Raw genomic sequence first — 21,830 nt, forward strand, 5'->3', positions numbered from 1 at the left:
CCCATGAGAGCAGAATTCAAAATGTTCTCAAAAATTCAGTTTTTGAGTTAAAATTCTGATATTTGCTAAACTTCATCAACCATAACTCCAGAATATTCTCATTTTTTTTCAGGAAGATTGAAAATGTATTTATCAAGAATTTGATGGTATATGTTTACAGTACTGTTTGCAGTCAAACGTGGAGGACGGTCTGGAGATGCTCTGTAGCAAGTTTGGTGTCAATTGAGCAAAAATTGTGGGAGGAGATACATTTTAAAAGTTTTACAGTTATTGAAAAAAACAGAGTGATGGACTTCATAATTTGTAATAAGTTTAAGTGGACAAAAGTTTCAGCAGTATTGAGGCTACATTGTGGTGAAGTTTCAACACTGTAGCATCTACCGTTGGTTTGGTAGGAATTTTTTAAGTTTTTAAATTTAAACGCTTATTGTGCCCCCCCCTAGGAGGGGGGGGCACATGTGCTTGGAGTTGAGTGAATCTGGCATGGGACTGAACCTTTGTGCAAAGTTTGGTGAGTTTTCGCCCATGGGAAGTATGACTTCCTTGGAAGAAGAAAGAAAGAAAGAAGAAGAAGATTATAGCTGCTGCGCAGCAATGGGTCGGGTCCGGGCTACTTTTGGGCAAATTTAGGCAATTTTGAGCAACAAACAGGAGAATAGGAAGACAAGACAGTTGACCTTATAATGTTCAATTTACATCAGTTGAGGATTGAACCCACAACCTCGGGAACCAAAGACCGTTGTCTATCACACTGAGCTAATTGACAAGGGGCAGTTCAATAGTGGCTTCACAAATTGACTAAGCCATTCACTGTCGTGTAGGCAGATTTGAAACCACAGTAAAAAGAAAAATCAGTTTTTGAGGTAAAATAATGATATTTGTCAAACATCTACTATGAGTCTAAGATGTTAGGAGCCTTCGCGCATGGACCAGTCCAAGCTATTTGTTGTTTTTTTTTAATTTAGAGGCTTGCTGTGATGCCACCATTAGGACAATTGTCTTGTGTTTCATATTGAGGTCAACTGACATTTTGATCTGTCATCATCACCATCACCCTTGCTGGGTCTCGAACTCACAATCTCTGACACCAAGAACCAGCTCCTAACTCGCTGAGCTAATTGGCTGGTAGTGAGACCTGCTGTGTAGCTTCATTTATCCACTCAGGTGAGCCAGTGCCCGGGCAGCTGTTGTGATGAAATGGTCAAAATGTCAATAATTCAGTCATCTAAACAAAAATCTGATAATACATAAATTGCATCTTGACAGCATGGAAATGTTGGTGATTTGTTTTTAATGATAAGTGTTTTGCTTCATAAGAGAAAATCTGATGTTTATAAATTCCACTCTCACATTGGCTGCAGTTGTTCCCATGAGAGCAGAATTCAAAATGTTCTCAAAAATTCAGTTTTTGAGATAAAATTCTGATATTTGCCAAACTTCATCAACCATGACTCCAGAATATTGTCATTTTTTTTCAGGAAGATTGAAAATGTATTTATCAAGAATTTGATGGTATATGTTTACAGTACTGTTTACAGTCAAACGTTTTCATGCACTGTAGGCTCAATTTTTGCTTAATCAAAAATCTGAGAAACAAGTTTTGTGGAGGACAGTCTGGAGATGCTCTGTAGCAAGTTTGGTGTCAATTGAGCAAAAATTGTGGGAGGAGATACATTTTTAAAGTTTTACAGTTATTGAAAAAAACAGAGTGATGGACTTCATAATTTGTAATAAGTTTAAGTGGACAAAAGTTTCAGCAGTATTGAGGCTACATTGTGGTGAAGTTTCAACATTGTAGCATCTACCGTTGGTTTGGTAGGAATTTTTAAAGTTGTTAAATTTAAACGCTTATTGTCCTTGGAGTTGAGTGAATCTGGCATGGGACTGAACCTTTGTGCAAAGTTTGGTGAGTTTTCGCCCATGGGAAGTATGACTTCCTTGGAAGAAGAAAGAAAGAAAGAAGAAGAAGAAGAAGAAGAATTCCTAGGAATACAATAGTGTCCTGTCAGCTGCGCTGCCCGGACCCTAAAGAAGAAGAATTCCTAGGAATACAATAGTGTCCTGTCAGCTGCGCTGCCCGGACCCTAATAACCTTAAAGTCACCCCTATAATAAAACCCAGTTACAGTATGCTGACCTTTGACCTTACGTCAGATCAATTCCTTCATAGGTGTGTTCCTCATTTCTTTTGAATATTGTTCCTGACATCTCACTCTACTTCTGGTATCATTTTGGTGGCATTCTACTGTAGAAATGTGGAGAAAAATAACCTTAAAGTCACCCCTATAATAAAACCCATTTACTGTATGCTGACCTTTGACCTTACCTCACACCAATTCCTTCATAGGTGTCTTCCTCATTTCTTTTGCATACTGTTCCTGGGGTCTTATTCTACTTCTGATATCAATTTGGTGGCATTCTACTGTAGAAATTTGGAGAAAAATAATCTTAAAGTCACCCCTATAATAAAACCCATTTACAGTATGCTGACCTTTGACCTTACCTCACACCAATTCCTTCATAGGTGTCTTCCTCATTTCTTTTGCATACTGTTCCTGGGGTCTTATTCTACTTCTGATATCATTTTGGTGGCATTCTACTGTAGAAATGTGGAGAAAAATAACCTTAAAGTCACCCCTATAATAAAACCCATTTACAGTATGCTGACCTTTGACCTTGCCTCACACCAATTCCTTCATAGGTGTCTTCCTCATTTCTTTTGCATACTGTTCCTGGGGTCTTATTCTACTTATGGTATCATTTTGGTGGCATTCTACTGTAGAAATTTGGAGAAAAATAATCTTAAAGTCACCCCTATAATAAAACCCATTTACAGTATGCTGACCTTTGACCTTACCTCACACCAATTCCTTCATAGGTGTCTTCCTCATCTCTTTTGCATACTGTTCCTGGGGTCTTATTCTACTTCTGATATCATTTTGGTGGCATTCTACTGTAGAAATGTGGAGAAAAAATAACCTTAAAGTCACCCCTATAATAAAACCCATTTACAGTATGCTGACCTTTGACCTTACGTCAGATCAATTCCTTCATAGGTGTCTTCCTCATTTCTTTTGAATATTGTTCCTGACATCTCACTCTACTTCTGATATAATTTTGGTGGCATTCTACTGTAGAAATGTGGAGAAAAATAACCTTAAAGTCACCCCCATAATAAAACCCATTTACAGTATGCTGACCTTTGACCTTACGTCAGATCAATTCCTTCATAGGTGTCTTCTTCATTTCTTTTGAATATTGTTCCTGACATCTCACTCTACTTCTGATATCATTTTGGTGGCATTCTACTGTAGAAATTTGGAGAAAAATAACCTTAAAGTCACCCCTATAATAAAACCCATTTACAGTATGCTGACCTTTGACCTTACGTCAGATCAATTCCTTCATAGGTGTGTTCCTCATTTCTTTTGAATATTGTTCCTGACATCTCACTCTACTTCTGATATCATTTTGGTGGCATTCTACTGTAGAAATTTGGAGAAAAATAACCTTAAAGTCACCCCTATAATAAAACCCATTTACAGTATGCTGACCTTTGACCTTACGTCAGATCAATTCCTTCATAGGTGTCTTCCTCATTTCTTTTGCATACTGTTCCTGGGGTCTTATTCTACTTCTGATATCATTTTGGTGGCATTCTACTGTAGAAATGTGGAGAAAAATAACCTTAAAGTCACCCCTATAATAAAACCCATTTACAGTATGCTGACCTTTGACCTTGCCTCACACCAATTCCTTCATAGGTGTCTTCCTCATTTCTTTTGCATACTGTTCCTGGGGTCTTATTCTACTTATGGTATCATTTTGGTGGCATTCTACTGTAGAAATTTGGAGAAAAATAACCTTAAAGTCACCCCTATAATAAAACCCATTTACAGTATGCTGACCTTTGACCTTACCTCACACCAATTCCTTCATAGGTGTCTTCCTCATCTCTTTTGCATACTGTTCCTGGGGTCTTATTCTACTTCTGATATCATTTTGGTGGCATTCTACTGTAGAAATGTGGAGAAAAATAACCTTAAAGTCACCCCTATAATAAAACCCATTTACAGTATGCTGACCTTTGACCTTACGTCAGATCAATTCCTTCATAGGTGTCTTCCTCGATTCTTTTGAATATTGTTCCTGACATCTCACTCTACTTCTGATATAATTTTGGTGGCATTCTACTGTAGAAATGTGGAGAAAAATAACCTTAAAGTCACCCCTATAATAAAACCCATTTACAGTATGCTGACCTTTGACCTTACGTCAGATCAATTCCTTCATAGGTGTCTTCTTCATTTCTTTTGAATATTGTTCCTGACATCTCACTCTACTTCTGATATCATTTTGGTGGCATTCTACTGTAGAAATTTGGAGAAAAATAACCTTAAAGTCACCCCTATAATAAAACCCATTTACAGTATGCTGACCTTTGACCTTACGTCAGATCAATTCCTTCATAGGTGTGTTCCTCATTTCTTTTGAATATTGTTCCTGACATCTCACTCTACTTCTGATATCATTTTGGTGGCATTCTACTGTAGAAATTTGGAGAAAAATAACCTTAAAGTCACCCCTATAATAAAACCCATTTACAGTATGCTGACCTTTGACCTTACATCAGATCAATTCCTTCATAGGTGTCTTCCTGATCTCTTTTGCATACTGTTCCTGGGGTCTTATTCTACTTCTGGTATCATTTTGGTGGCATTCTACTGTAGAAATGTGGAGAAAAATAACCTTAAAGTCACCCCTATAATAAAACCCATTTACAGTATGCTGACCTTTGACCTTACCTCACACCAATTCCTTCATAGGTGTCTTCCTCATCTCTTTTGCATACTGTTCCTGGGGTCTTATTCTACTTCTGATATCATTTTGGTGGCATTCTACTGTAGAAATGTGGAGAAAAATAACCTTAAAGTCACCCCTATAATAAAACCCATTTACAGTATGCTGACCTTTGACCTTACCTCACACCAATTCCTTCATAGGTGTCTTCCTCATCTCTTTTGCATACTGTTCCTGGGGTCTTATTCTACTTCTGATATCATTTTGGTGGCATTCTACTGTAGAAATGTGGAGAAAAATAACCTTAAAGTCACCCCTATAATAAAACCCAGTTACAGTATGCTGACCTTTGACCTTACCTCACACCAATTCCTTCATAGGTGTCTTCCTCATCTCTTTTGCATACTGTTCCTGACATCTCACTCTACTTCTGATATCATTTTGGTGGCATTCTACAGTAGAAATTTGGAGAAAAATAACCTTAAAGTCACCCCTATAATAAAACCCATTTACTGTATGCTGACCTTTGACCTTACCTCACACCAATTCCTTCATAGGTGTCTTCCTCATCTCTTTTGCATACTGTTCCTGGGGTCTTATTCTACTTCTGATATCATTTTGGTGGCATTCTACTGTAGAAATGTGGAGAAAAATAACCTTAAAGTCACCCCTATAATAAAACCCATTTACAGTATGCTGACCTTTGACCTTACCTCACACCAATTCCTTCATAGGTGTCTTCCTCATCTCTTTTGCATACTGTTCCTGGGGTCTTATTCTACTTCTGATATCATTTTGGTGGCATTCTACTGTAGAAATGTGGAGAAAAATAATCTTAAAGTCACCCCTATAATAAAACCCATTTACAGTATGCTGACCTTTGACCTTACCTCACACCAATTCCTTCATAGGTGTCTTCCTCATCTCTTTTGCATACTGTTCCTGGGGTCTTATTCTACTTCTGATATCATTTTGGTGGCATTCTACTGTAGAAATGTGGAGAAAAATAACCTTAAAGTCACCCCTATAATAAAACCCAGTTACAGTATGCTGACCTTTGACCTTACCTCACACCAATTCCTTCATAGGTGTCTTCCTCATCTCTTTTGCATACTGTTCCTGACATCTCACTCTACTTCTGATATCATTTTGGTGGCATTCTACTGTAGAAATGTGGAGAAAAATAACCTTAAAGTCACCCCTATAATAAAACCCATTTACAGTATGCTGACCTTTGACCTTACCTCACACCAATTCCTTCATAGGTGTCTTCCTCATCTCTTTTGCATACTGTTCCTGGGGTCTTATTCTACTTCTGATATCATTTTGGTGGCATTCTACTGTAGAAATGTGGAGAAAAATAACCTTAAAGTCACCCCTATAATAAAACCCATTTACAGTATGCTGACCTTTGACCTTACGTCAGATCAATTCCTTCATAGGTGTGTTCCCCATTTCTTTTGCATATTGTTCCTGATGTCTCACTGTACCTCTGGTACAATTTTGGTAAAATTTTACTACAGATTTTTTTTTGCATATTGTGCAAATGTGGGGAGAAATCACCTTAAAACCAGCCCCAAAATGTGTGAACTTCATTTTGCTGAGTTTGACCTTATCAGCAGGGGACACTGTTGTGACCATGAAAGAAACATTCAACACAATTGTTTCACACATCTTCATCCTACCCCCACACATCAGGGTGGAATTTATTAGAAGGAAAGGTAGAAAGTGAATGATTTACAGTAAGATGCTTTGACAAAAAACACTGCCTTTGAGTCAGGGTTAAAACTGTAAACACGTGGACCGACAGTGCATAAGCCAGCCTGCAAGGATGCCACAGACATGAACATTTTTAGGATGGCCACCAACAATATTCAGGAATACACAGAGACTGTCAGTGGGGTGGTGTACGTCCATCTGTGGTCCCACGAGAAATTTGAATTTAGGAAAAGACTAGGTGTGTGTGTGTGTGTGTGTGTGTGTGTGTGTGTGTGTGTGTGTGTGTGTGTGTGTGTGTGTGTGTGTGTGTGTGTGTGTGTGTGTGTGTGTGTGTGTGTGTGTGTGTGTGTGTGAGTGTGAGTGAGTGAGAGAGAGCAGCAGATGTCAAACTGACTCCATACTTTGAAATGTGTAAATCATGATAAATCCGTTTATCTCCTGCAGATACTACAAGGTGTATATTAATCTTAGGAATCAGAGAGAACAGAATATCATAACTAAAACTGAGATGGGAAAAAAGAAGCCATCCTAATGAAATATTGCCTACAACTAGGGTTTCAACTAGAACCAAACAAAATGTTATAACAGGTTTTTTTTTACTGACTCATACAGAGGTCACAAAATAAAGTATCCGTATGATTAGTTTTGTTGTTGAGGCATAACACAAACACTGTCTGTGGCATAGGGAAAGTACTCCTATGCAGTCTTTGATTTATTGCAGTGCAAAATTCACCTCTTCATCAGCCTCATCTTTTTCTCCCTTTTGTGAGGTATGGGTAAAAATTACTTTCTCAGTTGAAAGTTTCTTTTTAAGTGACTTTTTTAAAACGTCACTTTTTGCACAAAGTGCACTTCCAGTGCTTTTTTTTTTCTCCTGAAGCTGTTGTGTGTCCATTTGTAGGCAGTGGCAATGGAACCACCGACAACAGGTGTCACACTGAATCTGTAAAAATAAAAATGGGACATTGTTAACATGTGAATGTGGCCAAACATCTGAGCTTTTTAAAGTTATTATCTTCCTACTGTATATCTAGGTTTTGGAACAACTTTATGTGCAACTGCTTCTTTTAAATTAGTTTAACACTAGAACCGCCAACATTCTAATCCCCCTTAAAACGCCACAGTGGTCTCCCAGACCCTCACGTGTAATTACATTGTTTCCAGTCGCTAACAGTTCTGTAAGTGGAAAATAAGATTTAATTTTTAGTAGTGTTAGTCTTTCTTCATATTATGTTGTGTTGGGGTCTTGATGGATGTGGTTGGGGGGGTTAGACTGAGTGATGTTACAGCACCGCTTGTTGCACCTACAGCACACACGTCTGCCTACAGTTGAAAGTGTGCTGCTCTCATGTCAAGAGTCGATGTCGCTGTTCACTGGATTTTTATTTTTTCTAGGTCAGTTTGTTATCAACTCCAGTGTTTTACAGTTGTTCTACCTGGATATTACGTAGTTTAGGCTCCACGCCCACAGAAACCCGTTATTACCGGACTGGACAGCAGCCGAGAGAATTATTATTACCTACGTTATAATTCAATAGTAATCATTATAAACTAGAGTGAGTAGGCTATATACTATATGCCGCTTTATATCTAACACAGACTAATCATGATCTAGTCTGTCCTGAGCCCACAAAATAAAGTTTGTGAAGTGTCTGTGTAACGGAGCTCCGCGCACCTCTGTTACATCTGCATGGAGCACACGTCGGTTTGTGGGACCGCTATTGGCGGTCCGAGGTATAATTGCTCAGAAATCGAATGTGTTTCATTTTAATAAGTTGTAAGCTTCAGAAATAATCAAACACATATATTTAGGAAAAGCCAGGGACTCTAGGTTTAATGTTAACAAAGTAATTCACATAAGAAAAACACAAACGGTCTGTGAGACCGTCTTGGCGGTTCTAGTGTTAACCCTATTTCACCACCTTTTATTTTTGTTGCCAGTGTTTGCCTAACATCAGTAGGAAAGTTCTCCCTTAATAATTATTCCAATAAAAAAATGTTGCAATGGAATCCCAAGAGTCTGTGATGAATAGTGAAGGAATATTTCTAGTATTTTGCATTTGTTAACAATTTGGCCCACAAAAAAGTAATAATTTCTAAAAATCTAAAAATAAAGCAAAGAAAGAAAGAAAAAGGCAATCACAATATATTTAAATAATATTCTCAACATCCCTGAACATACAATTAAATATTAAGACTTACCCAGTCAGTGATGGGATGGCTTGGGCTGGGTGGTTTTGAGGCTGCACACAAGGCACAATGTTCCTCTATGTCAAACACTGAAATAGAAATAAAAATTGTGAATGTTGTATAAAACAGTATCTGATTATGATTTGGATATGATTGTGTAAGACATGCACCTGATGCTTCTAAAATGAATTCTGCGAAGCTCTGGCGTGCCTGGGTCATTTCTGTTTTGGTTGTCCCAAAATCCAAGGTTGGCATCAAAGGGAATGCCTCCATGAATGCCTTTGCCAACTAAAAAATATGACATGGTTTATGTAAATTGCTTTAATTGTGGTCACATTTTAATTGGATGACTGCAAATCTGTTTACTCCGACTATGGGGACAAGACATTGCCAAAAAAGACTTATTTCAGAAAACATGGATTTCAATAGATTAACATCATACCATGATAACAATTACTCCACAGCTACTTCCATCCTTCTGCACGGGGTGTTGGAGTGTGGATCCTTGGAACTTTATTTCGACCCAGTCCGTCTTGCTGAGGCAAGTCCTTCTCATTTTCAAGAAGTCACTGTTTGAGAATTATTTGTTAAATTCTAAATGTACTATAAAGACAGCAGTTATTGTCTTCCTGAATTTACAGCATCAGTTTTGACTGTTATTTACATGTAGATTAAAATGAATTTAATTTGAGGGAAGAGTTACCTTGCAGAAAACATTTTCTGAGATTATAATCACGAATGTGACTCTCTAATCAGAAATTCATGTTGATTAACATGACACCAGTTTAATAAATGTATGAAATAAAAGTTTTAAAAAGTTGATTTGTTCTGCATCTGAATTTAAATTTAAGTGTGAGGGAGTAAAGCTAAGCTCACATGGAAAAATATCAAACAAGATGTCTTGATTCTTTTTGTCAATGTTTCTTTTAATGTCTTGGTCTCCACTTTCTTAAAACTGCCGTCGTACACCACTTCTGGCCATAAGTCTTAAAGTTATGGCCGGTATTTTTTTTTTTTATATTATATTTGGTTAAAGTTGGTCAAAAATCAAATGTCATTCTCTATTAGCCTCACCATGTAACAACCATTCTTCCAGTGATTCATCTAAGTTGCTGACAAACCTCTACGTATTTCCTTTCTGTGAACTATTCCAGGTCTTTTTATTGTTTTTTCAGGAACTGCTGGAAACGCCTCAAACATTTTTTTTGACCATTGCCTCCATAGTGAGATTTCTGTTGCAACACCCACTCTGCTCATTTGTCTATATCTTTGTCTTATTCAATGTTACCACTACTACATTTCAGGGACAAATAGGATTAATGAATACAATGTGTAATTAGCCTAAATGATGGTATATAATTACCAGAACTTCTTGGCAGCAAAGTCTGAGTCTGTGTGCTCATGGTCATTGCGTGCTGGATCAATGAAGTAGACACTCCCTTGTGCTGCATTTATGTACTAGAACAAGCATAATAAAAGTCATTGTTTTTTTTTATAATATATTCACCAATACATGAGATAAATAAAAAACAATAAATTAAGTTGGGCAGTACTAACCAAAAACTTCCAATGTACATTTCCAATGTTTGCAAAAGAGATGATGGCTTTGTAGTTGTCAAAGTTTACCTGCAGAACATAGACAAAGAAATTAACTTGACAATATATCAACACAAAAAATATTGGTGGTAATAAAAAGCAGTTACAGTATTTTTTGCATCATCATACTGTTCATACTTGCATTAACTTTTTTTTTTTCACCTAACATACAGTAATAACAAGTATCAAACTTTTCACCAAACAGCACATTATTTACCTTTGACAACTTCTGCCGTCTGACTTCATCTCTTTTACCATAGAGGATCACCCCGGCTGTGTAGTGACTCATTATGTAGATGTCACTTCCCAAATTAAGCTTTGTCACGAACAGATGTAACAGGCCCTCTATGATCTGAAAAGATATTGAACACACAGTGTGTCAAACTTATATTTTGAAACTTGATCTGAAACTATGACACAATGCATTGCTGTGTACTAAGGCAAAAGTGAGATTTTGTCACACTTATCTCCTGGTTTGTATCTGAAAAATTAACATTACAAATGAAATTTTGGATGCATGTAAACAGACATCTTTGAATGTGCCAAGGGGGCAGTTGTCGGTCTGAGAAGTGAAGCTCACTTCCGCGTTCAAAAAACTGCAATCCCCTCGGCTGTCGCTGGGGGCTGGCTCCAGAAGGGAGCAACTCCAATCGAGCCCCATGTTAAAATAGCCGATTTTACAGCTTAAAAAAACATATTTACAGCCTGGTACATTTTATTTTTTTGGTCTCAACCGATAGTTTCTACCCCCGCACACACTCTGAGGGGGGTGAATTTTTTTTAAACTCTACCGTTTTACTATTATTAGGTTTAAAGGATCATAGGGCAGGATTAATGAGAACGGCCAGTGACGCGACGGCCGCTGCGCGTAACTACAGCAACCAGCGAAGCCGCCGGCACGGGAGCGCGCACAGACTTTTCACTGTTTACTTTACTCTTTACAGTCTTTCCTATCTGGGGAGGGAGGGGGGTATTTTACTGTAGGTTCTCGCACAGACAGACAGACAGACAGACAGACACACACACACACACACACACACACACACACACACACACACACACACACACACACACACACACACACACACACCTTCACTGTGCTGCAGCAGGAGGCTGCTTGTCTGTTCCTCTGAGCTCTTCTGCATGGATCTCTATGGGCTCCTACAGGCCGGTACCGAGAATTAACGCGCCGGGTCCGGGTGTCGGACCGCATCTGTCAGGGTCCGCGGTCCCATGAAAACCAATAAACACCGGACATATTCATGATTTCATTCAAAAAAAAACGGACGCGTCGCGGACACGCCGGCCAGGACGTGAAAAGTGGACGTGTCCGGGCAAAAGAGGACGTTTGTCCACCTGCCTGATAACGTTGTTAAAGTTATAACGTCGGCTTTTAACCGCTAGCTGCGGCTAACGGCTAATAATAAGACAGTAGTGATGAGGGAGAGGGTGTGTAAGTTAGTGACCTGCCTGCTGCTGTGTGCGTGTGTGAAGGGAGGGGGAGAGAGAGTGGCGGCGGCGGGGGGGGGGGGGGGGGGGGGTGTAACAGGGCTTTCAGTTGTGCTGGGTCGTTTGCTGGCAGTAACAGTAATTTGGATCCACCGTGGTTCAGAGCGATTGATATAACAGGGAGTGTCGCCACTCTGTTACTATATCAATGGCTCTGCCCTCTTCATGTCTCCATTCCATTGATCCATTCGAAGGCAGTCGTGGACGCGCTGACGTCAGGTCCGCCGGCCACCGCGCGAAATTCACCCCCTGAATTGCAGCGCATTTTGCAGCACAGACCCCGTTCAGGGCAATCGAGAGATACGCGGGTGGGCTCGTTCTTTTTGGTTTTGAACGCTTCCTCACCCATTATTATTTAAAAAACGTAAAACGCATGGGTATTTTCCGGTATTTTCCCACAAATCCTGCCCTATGATCCTTTAAAGTTCTGGCCAATTAGGGCGCAGAACCGTTGAGTGACAGGTCCGGCGACCGCTGCTACGAGGCCAGTGGGCGGGCCCTCGGCCGGCCAACGGCCGCACCTCTCCAAATATGGCAAGTAGAATCCAACATGGCGCGGTTCAAACCCCCGTAGTAGCGGCACAAAACAGACTCCTCCAAACCAATGGGTGACGTCACGGGTGCTACGTCCATTCTTTTTACAGTCTATGGAATGTACTTTATATGTCATCTATGATGTCACATGACAGTAGTGTACCATGGCTATGTCACTCATTTGTTGACTGATTTGACATCGGATGCATGTTGTTAAACTAGACTAGTCATGATAATACTCCTATATTGTATGGATAACATACCTCTCCTGTTAGCCATTTGTGTGGTATGAGTGATCGAAGCTCACTGTGGTGGATTATAAAATTGTTGCCTCTGATTTGAGAGGGGATTACAGAAACAACAACTTCTGTATCTTGTTTCTTCCACAATGCAGCAACGAGCTGAGGGTCAACAAAAGTTCAGTTTTCTTTTAGGTTACATGTGTATATAAAGACTACCTGACAGAAAATGGATTAAACATAGACAATTGCAATTAATGTCCTTACATTTTAATCATTATCCTGCCTTTGTATTAGCATTTTCCTCATTTTATAAGCTTCAAAACCATGATTTGTGTGTATTTTTTGGTTGGGCATGGCCCAGAGGTATACAGTCATTGCACCTCCAGCCCTCCATCACTTAACGCACATATACTGTACTCTTTTTAACGGTAGTACACAAGTCTTTTTCGTGCTCAGCTTTCAAAGTCTGAATTATCATGTTCCAATTTACTCATTTACACTTTGTCACTTATTCATGACCTTATCTTCATCTACAGTATTTGTACTAGGACTTAACCCTTTTTAGTTAAACTGTATGACAGAAACATAGGGAAATATGATTTGAATATCAAATAAATAATTATATCATATATTTACATTTTAACACATCCAATATATTATTGCATTAATTTCATTGATGATACTTAATAGTACATAAAATCACCTCTGATGTTGAATCCTTTGAAGAGGGAGGTGTAATTTCCTGTGCGGCCTTCTTGTTACTCACTGTTTCAGCAGATGTGGATGGAGATTCTGATTTGACCTTGTGTTGTACGTTCTGTAAATTAAAAAAAATGGTCATTAGGCTATGAAATTTTACATCCCTGTCTAATAAAATATTTAAACAGGATATCAAAAAAAAATATTGACAGTTATCACATAACAATGGATATGATGTGACAACTAAGGTGCCAAAAAATGACTTTAGGATTGTTGGTTTGTGGACACTTGTGAAGAATTGAATTGAATTTTTTTTTTAATACCGGTAGTTTGTGTTACATACACATCAAGAAACATAAGTGTATAGTATATATCATTCAAAATATATCTCATGGCAATGTAATTAAAAATGTAAACATTTTATATTTGTGGCGCAGGGGGTTAAGCAGGCACCCCATGTAGAGGCTACAGTCATCAACGCAGGCGTTCTCCGTTCGAATCGGGCACTCTTTCCTGCGTGTCATTCCCCCTCACTCTGTCTCCCCGTTTCCTGTCTCTCTCAACTATACTGTCAGTAAAGGCATGAAAAGCCAAAAAAATATATTTTATAACATTTTATATTAGTCTTACCGGTAGGGAAACTGGAGTAGCATCAGTGCTTTCATCTGGCAAGTTACTGGATAGTAACTTCTTGCAGGCCCTCTCCATTTCCTTAACTGTTTTCTCATCATTATTCACAAAGTGAATGTTGAAGGGTGGAGATCTGGTCTTCTTCTGACCTATGAAATCAGTAACTGCACTGACGATAACATCAGCACATACCGGCAATGGAAAGTTGTAAATGCCTGAGCTGACAGCTGGAATTGCAACTGAAGTGAACTGATGTTCTTCAGCTCTTTTCAGGACATTTACAATGGCAGTGGTCAGAACAGGTTTTGCTGTGGAGACCATGTGCTTGGTGGGGTTTTTTCGCATGCATGGACCCACCACATGAATGATTTTTTTGCATGGGAGGTTCCCTGCACCGGTTACAATGGCTTGTCCATCTTCCAAAGGCCCATGCTTTGCAATATATGCATTGCTTTCATCTTCAATTTGAGGTCCACCAACATCCACTAGTGCCTTTGCAAGTCCACCTTTATGGGCAAGATTGGCATTTGCAGCGTTCACCACTGCATCAACCTCAAACTTTGTTAAGTCACCTCTCCAAACAGCAACAGTCACATCCTCGTTTAACTGTGTTGACATTCTCGCTGAAGAGGTGTCACTTTGTTTGACAACATCCTGTTATAAGAAACTAAGTGTAAATTATCTTACTAAAAGACACTTACCACATTGCCTATATGTTTAATTTACTATAAATCATGACAAATTTTAATAAATTTCTTGAGGACAATACATTAATAATAAATCCACACATTAAATATAAATATCAAAATATAATTAATATGTTAAACAGCAATAATAATACTCTGTTAAAACACATTAAATATGGCATTATAATTATGTCTTTACTTTATTAATTTTCATTATGAGGACATTTAAACATTTATTATTTAAAGCCTGAGGAACACATACCTGCTTGTCTTGGCCTTTGAATTTGAAAGGCTTCGCAAGTGGGGAAACATAGATGCCTCTTGAACTCTGACGTCTCTGTTTCCACTTTTCTTTTTCTACTCGAAAGCTCTATAAAATGTGATATTGTGGTGACCCACAATAGTTAATAGTTAAGACATTCACCTAGGTACCAGAGGTCTTGTACCTTTAAGAGTTTACATGGTTACTTAGCAACCTGAGAGCTCATGCTGGTTCCGGGTTCTTTAGAATGTTGATGGTTTCTTAGCAACCAGTAGTTTTCAGTGTTTTGTTGTGGAGAGTAAACTGACTCAACTCACCTCCGTCTCCAGTCTGATCAATATTATTTACATCTCCACAATTGGTGACCCCGAGAATACGAACATGTCTGACGGCGAAGGAAGCAGACACAACACTCCGGCGGCACTGGCACCGAGCGAGGTTAATGACACGGTTAATGTCAACGCCAACATCTACGCCGCGACCGTTAAGTTACCGGACTTCTGGCAGCACAACCCACGAGCCTGGTTTCAGCACATCGAAGCCCAGTTCCAGTTGAGGGGAATAACGCAGGACGTTACAAAGTATTTCCATGTTGTGGCGGCGTTGGATGCCTCGACGACGGCCAGAGCAATGGTGCTGCTGGAAGCGCCACCGGCTACCGGTAAATACGGCACACTGAAGACATTCCTTCTGAGACTTTTTGAGCTGTCTGAACTGGAGAAAGCGGACCGCCTGCTGTCCCTCAACGGCCTCGGTGACGGCAAACCGTCACAGCTGATGGAGAGAATGCTGGCGGTGTTGGGCTCAGCGGATCCCTCATTCCTTTTTACGCACATTTTTCTGCGGCAGCTCCCCGCGCCTGTGCGCACTGCTCTGGCCAGTTCACACCACTCCTCATCCAAAGACTATCGTGCCCTGGCTGAGGAAGCGGACAGGATTTTCCTCGCTAACCGGCTACAGTTTGTCCACGCACTGTTGCCTAACCAAGGGGCTTCAACTCCGCAGCCGTTTCTGGAGGACACTGTTGACACTGTTGGCACCGCGGCCGCAGTGACTGCCCGCCGCCAGCGTGATGATGGGCTGTGTTATTATCATGCTCGGTTTGGAGCTAAGGCCAAGCAGTGTCGCAAGCCATGCAGCTGGGTCCAGGGAAACGCCAGGGCCGGCGCTCATTAGCAGTTATGGGCGCTGGCCATGTCTGTAAGCTGCTGTTCATCACCGACAAGCTGTCCGGCTGACGTTTGCTGGTCGACTCGGGAGCTCAGTGTAGCATCCTGCCAGCACAGACTGTGGACACTATGGCTGGCGGACACGGACCCCAGATGGATGCAGCCAATGGCACGCCCATACGTACCTACGGCACCAGGTATGTGGAGGTTTCTTTTGGTGGACGGCGCTTTGGCTGGGACTTTGTTATGGCTGCTGTGTCTACGCCGATCCTGGGCGCGGACTTCCTCTGCGCCTTCAACCTGCTGGTCGATGTTACAAACTGCCGACTCATTGATGCCGTTTCTTTTGCATCATACCCCTGCACACTCGGGGGGGCTGGAGCGCTCTGCCTGTCAAACACGCTTGCCACTGGAGACCCATATCAACGCCTCCTCTCCGAGTTCCCTGACCTCACCACACCCACGTTCTCATCTGCGGTGGCTAAACACGGCGTGGAGCACCACATCACCACCGCGGGCCCCCCAGTTTACGCACGGGCCCGCCGCCTCGACACAGCCAAGCTGGCCATCGCAAGGGAGGAGTTCGCTACTATGGAGCGTCTTGGCATAGTGCGCCGCTCGAACAGTCCATGGGCCTCCCCCTTACACATGGTGACTAAAGCTGATGGCAGTTGGCGCCCCTGCGGTGATTTCCGTCGCCTGAACAACGCCACGACCCCTGACCGCTACCCTGTCCCGCACATACAGGATTTCTCCTCTCACTTGGCGGGGGCCACTATCTTTTCCAAGGTCGATCTGGTGCGCGGATATCACCAGGTTCCGGTCCATCCGCAGGATGTACCCAAAACAGCTGTCATCACACCATTTGGCCTTTTTGAATTCCTGCGAATGCCTTTTGGACTTAAAGGGGCGGCACAAACATTTCAGCGGCTAATGGACTCTGTGCTACGAGATATGTCATTCCTGTTTGTTTACTTGGACGACATTCTCGTAGCCAGCACATCTGTTGAGGAACACCTAACACACCTCCGGCAGCTGTTTGAAAGGCTCAGTGAACATGGACTTATTGTTAATCCAGCCAAGTGCCAGTTTGGACAGTTGTCAATCACGTTCCTAGGACACCACGTCACCCCACAGGGAGCGGTTCCTCTTCCTGCCAGGGTGGAGGCAATCACTGGTTTCCCACGTCCCCGCACCACAAAGTCTCTTCAGGAATTTCTGGGCATGGTGAACTTTTATAATCGTTTTCTCCCCCATGCAGCCCACCTCATGCGTCCTTTGTACGAGGCCCTGCGAGGCAAAAAAGCTAATAGTGAAGTGGACTGGTCCCCAGAGAGAGACAAAGCTTTCTGTGCTGCCAAGACCGCACTGGCCAACGCTGCCCTGCTGGCGCACCCGTCTCCCAGTGCCCCCATAGCCCTCACTACAGACGCCTCTGACTATGCAGTGGGGGCGGTGTGTGAGCAGTGGGTGAGCGGTGCCTGGCAGCCCCTGGCCTTTTTCAGCAAGCAGCTCCGCGACAATGAAAAAAAATATAGCACCTTCGACAGAGAGCTCCTGGGTCTTTTCCTCGCAACCCGACATTTCAGATTCCTGTTGGAGGGTCGCCGGTTCACTGCATTCGTGGACCACAAGCCTCTGACATTCGCCATGTCCAAGACTTCGGAGCCATGGTCTGGTCGTCAGCAGCGGCAGCTCTCTGCAATGTTGAGCTCTACAGACATTCAGCATGTGGCGGGCAAGGACAACTTCGTCGCCGACTGCCTTTCCCGGGTGGTTGCATTGTCTGTTCACCTGGGACTGGACTATGCTGCTATGGCGAAGGACCAAGCCACAGACTCGGACATTCTGGCTTGTCAGAAGGGCCCCACTGCACTGAGGCTGGAGGACGTGGTGTTCGACAGAGCCAACACCACGCTCCTCTGTGACGTCTCCACAGACCAACCACGCCCGATCGTGCCTGCTGGCTGGCGACGCCGGGTTTTTGACACCATCCACAGCCTTTCTCATCCGGGTGTGAAGGCCTCTGTCAAGCTGGTAGGGGCCAAGTTTGTTTGGCCGGGCCTTAAGAAGGACGTCAGAGCCTGGGCAGGCGCTTGTGTGGCATGTCAGCGTGCCAAGGTGCAGCGTCACACCAAGGCCCCTTTGGCACCTTTTGTAGTACCTGAGAGGCGTTTCGATCACGTCAATGTGGACCTGGTGGGCCCCCTGCCTCCTTCCCGCGGGTTCACTCACCTCCTCACCATGGTGGACAGGACCACCAGGTGGCCAGAAGCTATTCCCCTGTCCTCAACTACGTCAGCAGAGGTGGCCAGAGCATTCATCGCATCCTGGGTGGCCCGGTTTGGCACACCATCGGACGTTACCTCTGACAGGGGCCCACAGTTCACGTCGGAGCTCTGGACTGCAGTTGCTGAGCACCTGGGGGTGAAGCTCCACCGCACCACGGCGTACCACCCGCAGGGCAACGGACTGTGTGAGAGGTTTCATCGTGCCATGAAGGCCTCCCTACGTGCCAGCCTTACAGGCAGCGACTGGGTCGACCGCCTTCCATGGGTCATGCTCGGTCTCCGCTCTGCCCCCAAGGAAGACCTCCAGGCCTCATCTGCCGAGCTGGTGTACGGCCAGCCACTGCGGGTCCCGGGGGAGTTCCTCCCAGATGCAACAGCTCCCTGGTCAGCTGACTCTCATCAGACTGTGGCCCGAGACATCACTGACACTTTTGCCCCCGTGCTGACATCTCGTCACTGCCTCCCCCAGTCCTACGTCCCCAAGGACCTGCCGTCGGCCAAGTATGTTTTCATCCGCCACGACAGTCATCGGACCCCGCTGCAGCCCCCCTACGATGGGCCCTTCCGTGTCTTGGAGTGGGGGTCTAAGAACTTTGTGGTGGACATGGGAGGCAAACCAGAACGCATCGCAATAGACCGTCTGAAGCCTGCTCATTTGGACGTGGAAGAGCCTGTGGAGTTGGCCAGGCCCCCGCGGCGGGGACGCCCCCCTGCTTTGGCCCCCAGCACTGCCCCTGCCCCTCCTCTTTCCCTTAACCCCCCTCTTGCTAAGCGCAGCCGTTTTGGCCGCCAGATCCGCCCCCCACCCCGTTGATTATTCTTGAAAACTGTTCACTGTTTTGGGTGTTGAACTTTGTTGATTGCCTGTATGTTTGCATTATTTTTCTGTATGGGTGAATTCTGGGGGGGCCTGTGTGGTGACCCACAATAGTTAATAGTTAAGACATTCACCTAGGTACCAGAGGTCTTGTACCTTTAAGAGTTTACATGGTTACTTAGCAACCTGAGAGCTCATGCCGGTTCCGGGTTCTTTAGAATGTTGATGGTTTCTTAGCAACCAGTAGTTTTCAGTGTTTTGTTGTGGAGAGTAAACTGACTCAACTCACCTCCGTCTCCAGTCTGATCAATATTATTTACATCTCCACAATATAATATTTTTTTTAGTTTGTATCTGTTCGTATGTAACCATACCAACACACACACACACACACACACGCGCGCACACACACGCGCACACACACACACACACACACACACACACACACACACACACACACACACACACACACACACACACACACACACACACACACACACACACACACACACACAGAGTCTTTTAAATTACCTTCTTGGAGACACGCTCAGTGTCATCATATTCACGCAGCAAGGCATCATGGAAGCCTTGGTAGCGTTGAACAAAGTCGTCCAAACGGGTCACCTTTCGCCGATTGAACCTTATGGTCTTAAGGTCCCATTGGCTCTTCTCCATGATCCCTTGCGTGTGGTTATCCTGTGTGAAGTTCTGCAAAATGATATGGATTAATTACATTTAATACTCTCCACCTTGCCACATTCATATAGCCTATATGTGTGTGTTTGTGTGTATATATTATTACCTATCTCTGCACTACAGACTAAGACTATATAACAAAACACACTGAATATGTGAGTATAATATACTATATACTGAGTTGTGGCATCAGGACCATAACTAATTACGAACAAAGCCAGGACATCGTCACAACAGGCCAACTTAACAAAGTCCTCACTGTAGATATTAATAAATCAGAACCACCACACAGGTAAACATAACTGTCATAACATGTGAGAAAAAATTAACACACTGTTCTGTTATTGCTTTGCCACACCAAGTTTCTAATTTAATTTACATTTTACCTGTGTTTCCAGTTGCCTTGCATTTGTATAGATCCTGCTGAAATGTTTATAAGCAGGTCCAGAACCATGACGTCCAATGTCCCCTAAAAAAAAAAACATATAAATATATATGACAAAAATAGAACATAAAAAAACATGGACTTGATTGTTGTTGGCATTTTTCCTTTTCTGTTTTGGTTAACTGGCCGGAGTTCTCAAAATTGTATTAGTTGCCTGTTTTGTAAATGTAAAATATTGAGTGATTTTCATACCAAGCATCATAGAAGACCAAAGGGGAGCATGGGGGAGGAAGTATTTGGCCAACGCAGGGATGAATGTTGGTGAATAATAGGCATTGGAATCACCATCCTCCTCAAGAGAAGCATTCCTGATTATCTGCTGAAAGTGAATCTGTAGTGGTGTGGTTCCAAAGTCATTCTGTAATGGATAATAATGTTATTAGTGTATCTGTAAGTGCTTGAGAGGAGTGTAGTATAAAATGTAAATTAACTTTTGTAAAAGTAACTTATAGAATAGGCACTCTTGGTAACAAAAGGATTATTTTGGGCAAGTGTATTTAATATTCATTTCCTTTAAATTCCAGTAGTTGTTTTTCTTTGTACGACCAATATTATCGTAAACAATGAATCTAGAATAAGCAAAATCATCATATAAACATAAAAACCAAATCACAAGATTTTTTAACATCACCTTGTAGTCCTCTTCTGCTATTTGTTGGTCCATGTCGAACGTCCCCTTTTTCGACATGTGTTGTTGGAGGTTTTGGAAATGTTTCTCCACATGTTTCCCCGTGCATGGACTGGAAAATAGCACCGTTGCACTGGCAAGGACATCATCCATCTCAGTCAGAGAGGTACAGCTTGCGAGAAGCCCAAAAATATGCATGGCCAGTCTGTAGTGCTTTTGGACACTAAAGGCAAAGAAAAGAAAGTCATTATATCATATTCATTTAATTGTTGTAACCGTAACCGTCATTTAATAAATGTAACCGTTAAAGCTATATTAGTAGATAAATATTAATAATTTTTAAAAAACATATTACTTTTTTTTGCAGAGATCTTTGGCATTCTTCATGATATGGCTAAGACATCTGTGAAGAATGGGAATGTCAAATTTTTCGCCGGTGAACTGTCCTGTGATAATCTCATAATATTGTTTTATGAGATGTTCCAGATTGATATGGCAGAATGTCCATGAAATTGCCTGAAGCAGCACAGGGGATCCATCACAAATAATCATCACCGGTCTTTTTGATGATTTATGCCCATGGAATTTGGTGAGGTCCGTCTTGAAAGCCTGAAGAAAATACAGGACCGAGGCAGTGGTATGGTCACATGTTACAAATGTAGCCACAGGGAGAGGTGAAGCACCCTTGACCGGGTTCCGGACAACCAACTCATAGACATAATAAGGTGCAGAACTTGAACTGGGCTTTTGGATGATGCTTCCTGTGGCATCAAGGTAAACAATGTCTGTTTTACAACGCCTGTAAAAGACAGACAGTGTCTTCTTGGACCACAACATCACACCCTTTGGGTGCATAAGCACCTTCTGCAGCACATTATTTTCTTCTTGGCTTTTTAAGGTCACCATCTTCTCTAGGCT

Source organism: Trachurus trachurus (assembly GCF_905171665.1).
Source record: "Trachurus trachurus genome assembly, chromosome: 1".
Taxonomy (NCBI): domain Eukaryota; kingdom Metazoa; phylum Chordata; class Actinopteri; order Carangiformes; family Carangidae; genus Trachurus; species Trachurus trachurus.